We start from the raw sequence: 6,512 nt of genomic DNA, 5'->3' as shown, positions 1-6,512 counted from the left end.
TGCTCTGTGCGGGCGCGGAGCAGGCGGCGCCCTAGGGGGGGCTGCAGCGCTGCCCGGCCCGATTCCACCCCCCGGGGCGCCTGGTTCCCGCCTACCTCATCCAGAGCCGTGGAGGAGAGCAGCCTCTCCTCCTGCCAGCAGCGGCCTAGGGCCGGTGTTTTTCGGGCAGTTTTACCCGACCCCCCACACTGAGGCAGTCGAGAGAGGCCCATGGAAAATGTCGCATGGGTGTCCCTGGGCAGTGGGGCCAGCAGAGCAGGCCCCGGCCTCCCTCGCCCTGCACTGAAGCTCTTAAATGGCCGCGAGTGCCACCAAGTGCTGCTGAGCCAGCAGTGGAAAGGAGGTGGTTGGCCCACTTGCCTCCTTACTTCAGTCTGGCCTTGATACGCAGACCTCGTTCCTTGGCCATTTTAATCAGTTTGCCCTTGGAAACGGTGGGTTTTGTTTACTGTTGAGATGCTGATTTCTGGTGGGTTTTTTGTACAGGTGATTCTCAACCTGTTGAGACTAGGGCAGCTTGCAGAAAATGCTAGTGTTCAGGTTTCAACCACCAAAAGATAACAGCGAGCCGTCTGTTGCAAAGAACTCAGAAGCCCAAATTCGGATCCAAACTGTGAATTCCTGGGTTTTATCTTGTGACTCGTGTTAGCATGCCTGAAGGTGCTAACACAGGGTACCTCTACAAATGCGCTTTACTACAGAGCTGACTACAGGCAGTCCTTGTCTTACAACGGTTCGAGACAACTTTTTGTACTTACAACGTTTATAGATTGACACCCTGTTTCAACTTTATGACATCAGTTTCGACTTTACAACGCTTGATGTGACCTGACGCCACACCAGCAAACAAGTTTGTGGCATCACTCATCTCCATGGAGATTATCTGTCCTTGGACGCTTTCTTTAAGAGAGTAGACAAAACTCCAGAAAAATCTGCAGCCAAGACTCCTGAGAAGACTCCAGCCAAGAACCCTTCAAAAAGTCCAGCAAAGTCACCTCAAAGAAGTCCTTCCAAATCAATATGATTGCTATTTACAATAGAAATACATTAATGTAGCTATATTACTCATCTGTAATTGATTAAGTACAAAATTCTGGGGTATTTTTGGTGAAAATAGGGTATCAGGCCTTGAATCAGGAACCAATCCCCTATTTATAGCATTATTTCTTATGAGAAAATTAGTTCCGAGTTACGTTTCGACTTAAGATGCAGTTTTCAGGAACCAATTGTGTTGCAAGTCCAAGGACTGGCTGTAATAAGCTCTTCAGTAAAGCGTCACAGTCTACATGTGCTGATCTTGGGGCACAGTAACTAACAGTACTGTCCGACAGAGTAAATTTACTCCACCAGAAAGCATATGTACGCAGTGAGTGGGGCTGGCTAGGGCACGACAGTGCTAAAGCACAGGGGCTGCCTGCCACACAGCTCCACACTTTAGCACTCTCGTGCCCCAGCCAGCCACCTGAAACTACTGACTCTCAGAGGTAGTCAGTTCAAACGTGAACCAAAGGGGGCGAGAGTGCTAAAAAGCCCCCTTGGCTCAGTAAAGGCATCCAGGAGGGCCTGAGGGCAAAAAGTGTGGCATATAATCAGTGGAAGCAAGGCGCAATCACCAAGAAGGATTACACCTCCGTTCCTCATGATTGCAGGGAGGTGGTTAGGAGGGTCAAGGTAGATACAGAGCTAGGGCTGGCAATCAGAATTAAAGAAAGCAAAAAGTCCTTTTTCAAATATATAGGGAGTAAGAAGAAGACATCAGGTAATGTGGGGTCCCTACAGACAGGCTTGAAAATCTAGTGATTGCAGCAAAGGAAAAAGCTGATCTCTTCAATGAGTTCTTTGCCTCCCTATTTTTTAGTGGGGACCAGGACAACTCCCCCACTAGGATTATGGACAGGCTCAGGGGACATGACGCTATGCCTCGGGTGAGGGATCATCTAGTTGGGGAACTTTTGGAGGGGCTGGACATGTATAAATCATCAAGTCCAGATGCTCTTCACCCAAGGGTACTGATGGAATTGGTGGAGGTCATAGCAGGGCCCCTGGCACAGCTGTATGAGCGCTCATGGGGCTCTGGCCAGGTCCCAAAGGACTGGAAAAGGGCCAGTGTGGTCCCCATTTACAAGAAAGAGAGAAAGGAGGACCCTGATAACTAAAAGCTAGTTAGTTTCACCTCGGTCCTTGAGAAGACATTTGAGAAAATTGTCAAGGAACACATCTGTAGGGACCCAGCATGGGAGGTAATGCTCATGGGCAACCAACACAGCTTCACTGCGGACAGATCCTGCCTGACTAACCTTGTTTCCTTAGACCAGGTCACAAAGTCCTTAGATGCGGGCATGGAGGTGTATGTCATTTACTTGGACTTTAAGAAGGTCTTTGACACTGTTTCTCATCCCGTTCTCACAAAAAAACAAACAAACTAGGCAAATATGGCACTGATGCCTACACAGTCAGATGGGTGGCAAATTGTCTTGATGCTTTCACCCAGAGAGTGGTGGTGGACGGGTCGTTTTCGACCTGGAGGGATGTGGGCAGTGGAGTTCCCCAGGGCTTGGCCTGTGCTATTCAACATCTTTATCAGCGACTTGGAGGTGGGCATGGAAAGCATGCTGTCCAGATTTGCTGATGACACAAAGATGTGGGGAGAAGTGGGCACCTTGGAGGGGAGGGACAGAATCCAACTAGATCTAGACAGGTTACAGAGGTGGGTGGATGAGAACAGAATGGAATTCAATGCAGACAAGTGCAGGGTACTGCATCTCGGGAGAAGGAACCAGCAACACACCTATAGGCTGGGGAACACCCTTCTCAACAACACAGTGGTGGAAAGGGACCTTGGAGTCATTGTTGACTGGTCAGGCCGCAGCTGAAGTGCTGCATCAAGTTCTGGGTGCTGCACTTCAAGAGGGATGTAGCTAACCTTGAGAGGGTCCAGAGGGCCACTCACATGGTCAGGGAGCAGCAGGCTAGGCCCTATAAAGATAGACTAAAGGGTCTAAATCTATTCAGCCTCCACAACAGAAGACAGAGGGGATCTAGTGGCTGTCTATAAACTCACCAGGGGGGACCAGCAGAAAATAGGTGAGGCTCAGTTACCCCAGGCACCACCTGGGTCGATGAGGAATAGCAGACACAAATTGTTTGAGAGCAGGTTCAGGCTTGATATCAGGAGGCATCACTTTACGGTTAGGGCTGCCAGGCTCTGGAATGGACTCCCAAGGGAGGTGGTGCTCTCCCCTACCTTGGGGGTCTTCAAGAGGAGGTTGGATAGATATCTGCCTGGGGTATTATGATCCCAGCACTCATTCCTACCCAGGGTAAGGGATCGGATTTGATGATCTGTTCAGGTCCCTTATGACCCTTGAAACTATAAAACCACTACACAGAAGCCGGTCTTACGTCCAATGACACTATTATGGATCTTGTACCAGGTATGGAGACTAAGACTTGGTTAATTATAAGCAAATTTATTAAACCCTAACAGTTACAATTCTAAATCCAAAAACAAAATAACCTTGGCAATTACAATTCTAGTACTGTAGTTAGTCAGAAGCAATACAACATGCTCACCAGCCTAAGATATAATGAACAAGACGTCACTGAATGGTTAGTCTGTGAGGTCTTCTCTGGGGCTTCCAGGTTGTCAGCTTGGAGGCTTAAAGACCCCAAATTTTCTAATTTTTGCCATAACAGAGCATGAGGGGAAGAAGGATAAGCATCTTCAGGATAGCCAGGGGAGTCCTTATCTTGATAGTCCCATATATTGCCATCCCACTCATAATCCCAATTGTAGGGATTGTGACTGGGGGCAGCTCTCGAGGCCGGGTCTCATGCTGGCCTGCCCACCTGTCTATGGGGCAGTCTGTCCAGTCTCTCCTGCCTTGACTTTGCTATTCTCAAAACAGGTGGTGAAATGTGGGAGACTGCCCATTACATGCCCCAATGCCGGGGCGCTATTTGAGCTCCGAACCTCTCTTACACCACAGCCCATGCCTTGCAGATGGCATCCATGGTGTCATTATGCTCCTGGCCTAGAGCCAGGCCAAACTTAGCCCTCACTATCAGGCCTTTTTCCACACACACATTTACTCCACCCTCCTCTCACTAAGGCCTTTCGCACTCCACTCCCTCTCACAGGCTCCGTTTCTCACATAGACAACTTGTCCCACCATGCTTCCTCTTGGAAAAGCTCCCATAGACCATGGGCTTTATCCAGATCATGCTTTGTGGAGCAGACGTACAGTCTCTTGGGCCCCCGGCCCTCTAGTCCCCCTCTCTGAAACTCCACACTTCCCTCAACTAGCTCTCCAGGGGCTTGGCCCATGTGCTGTCTTTCAAGCTGTCCCACAGCCCTACTCAGTATAACCCCTTGGGCTGCCCTTCAGGCTGAACCTCAGCCCTACTCAACCCTCTTCCAGGCCCTCACTACCACTCCTTCTGTGGGGATACATATCTACCCCCTCCTTCAAGGTTTCCCTCCCCTGTGGAGGCTCAGGTGGCCACAGCCATGCCTGGCCCCTTGTACCCACAGTGTCATGGACGCTAGGGGTTAAGGTGCCCTGACTTGCCTTTCACTAGGGTGGTAACTGGCCTGGCATTTCTGGGGGGCTCCTGCACCACTAGGAGCCTCACCAGGGCACCCATCCCCAGCAGGGTGCAGTTTTAGGTCATGCTCAGGACCAAGAGCCTCCTAGCCATCCCCATAAACTCTTGCCCTTACCTCCTATGTGTTCCTGCTACAGCTCATCCAGGAATGTTTCTGCCTGGGCTGGGAGCTGCAGCCTTTCTACACTAGGTTCTCAAAATGGCTGCCATCATCAGGCACCTGCTGGATGCCTGACCCAGCCCTTGAAGTGGCAGGCACTGCAAGTGCTCTGGTACAGGGATTCTGATGAGTTAGGTTCTTTCCATGTTTTCCTCTTACAGCCAAAACCATCCCTTGCTGTGTCTTTAACAGCCCTTGTAAGCATGCAGTCTTTTTCTGACACTGCATATGGCACGCTTCATTTTCTGAAGCTTTTGCCTTATTCTGTATAGCCACGTGTTAAGTCATGAAATGGGATTCAGGAATAGTATATATAGGATTGATACAACAACTCGTTTGTTAAATGACAGACTTTATTTACTACAACTATTCACTGTTAAACGAGCCTAACGAAAAGCAAAGTCCAGAATATTTAGCTGGAAAAGCGATAGTATCTCACCAATACAGGCAAAGAGGAGGTCTCAGTCTCATCAGCTTCTTAAGGAGTGAATCCATTCAGCAGAAGATCAGCTGGATGCAGTGGCAGTTTGAGTTATGAGTGATTTTTTTACTTTTGAAGTGCACCCTGTTAGCTGTTTTGTTCTTTTATACCCTTTAGCTCAGCATCTTCAAAGCATTTTTGTAGTTGTATAAATCAACAGAGAAACCCAAGCAATAATTAGCAGGAAAATCCTATTAATCAAACTCTTCATTATTGTTTATCAGAAAGTCCACATTTTGATTAAATTCCCTTGCTCAGTAACATGAGGTTATCAATTTCTACTAAGTTGGAACATAACAAGAAATTGATTAACGACCAGGAAAACACAGTTTTTAAGGAGTTGTCTTTGGAAGATCAAGGGAAGCACTGAAACAAAGAGTAAACCAGGAGGCAACACCTTTCAAAACCCATACAGAGAATGTCTCTCCCTGCACATAAACATGAGTTAATTGCAAAGAAATATTTACTATATTCTATAAACAAGAGTTAATTGCAAAGACATATTTACTATAATAATTAATCAAGAATAGATATTTCACAGAGTCACATTCCAGACACACAGAAGCCTGCTTAAAATCATTATAAGTATAGTAAGATAAACTGGAAGTGATGTCTCATTATTTATTTTCACAAGGTCCAGCTGAAAACTTACATCTTCTTGCACTATGCAGTTGTCATCAATATTTTGTATTTTAACTCCGCCCCTGGAATACCTAATAGTTCATTGTGTCTGAATATAAGAAATGGAGAGCACCGCAGCTGCCTCTCACCAGTCAAAAGGTCAAGTCCCTCTCTCTTCCAGTCCCAGCTGTACCTCAGTTCCAGGCTCTCCTTGTATTTCCTGGCCAACTCTTTGGTCTAATCAGGGTCTGCATGCATTGAGCAGCTGGAGCACATCATTCCTGCTGGAGAAGTCACCTGCTCATGAGCAGGGATCCTGGTTTTCTCTGATAAAAAAAAAAATCCAGTTTTCAAATTAAAGTAACCCCAAATCCTGATTTTTCCATGATTTTCATTACACCACTAATAGATAGACCTATATATAGTGGTGTTTCATTTAAATGACAGAAAAATGTGGACTCTGGGTTACTTTATTCAATCTCAGAATTGGGGATTTTTTTAATCAAAGAAAACCAGGATCCCTGCTCATGAGTCACTGGCCAGCTCTTTTCAATCAGAGCTGGGGATTTCCCCAGGCCCTGCCCCCTGTGGCGAAATGCTGGGCTAGCGGCTCTGGCACTGCTTAGGGGAGCCGCGGGCTTT

This window comes from Crocodylus porosus, unplaced genomic scaffold (genome assembly GCF_001723895.1).
Source record: "Crocodylus porosus isolate Cpor-Errol unplaced genomic scaffold, CroPor_comp1, whole genome shotgun sequence".
Lineage (NCBI taxonomy): Eukaryota > Metazoa > Chordata > Crocodylia > Crocodylidae > Crocodylus > Crocodylus porosus.
The sequence above is the reverse complement of the archived record's forward strand: the minus strand, read 5'-3'. Positions refer to the sequence as shown.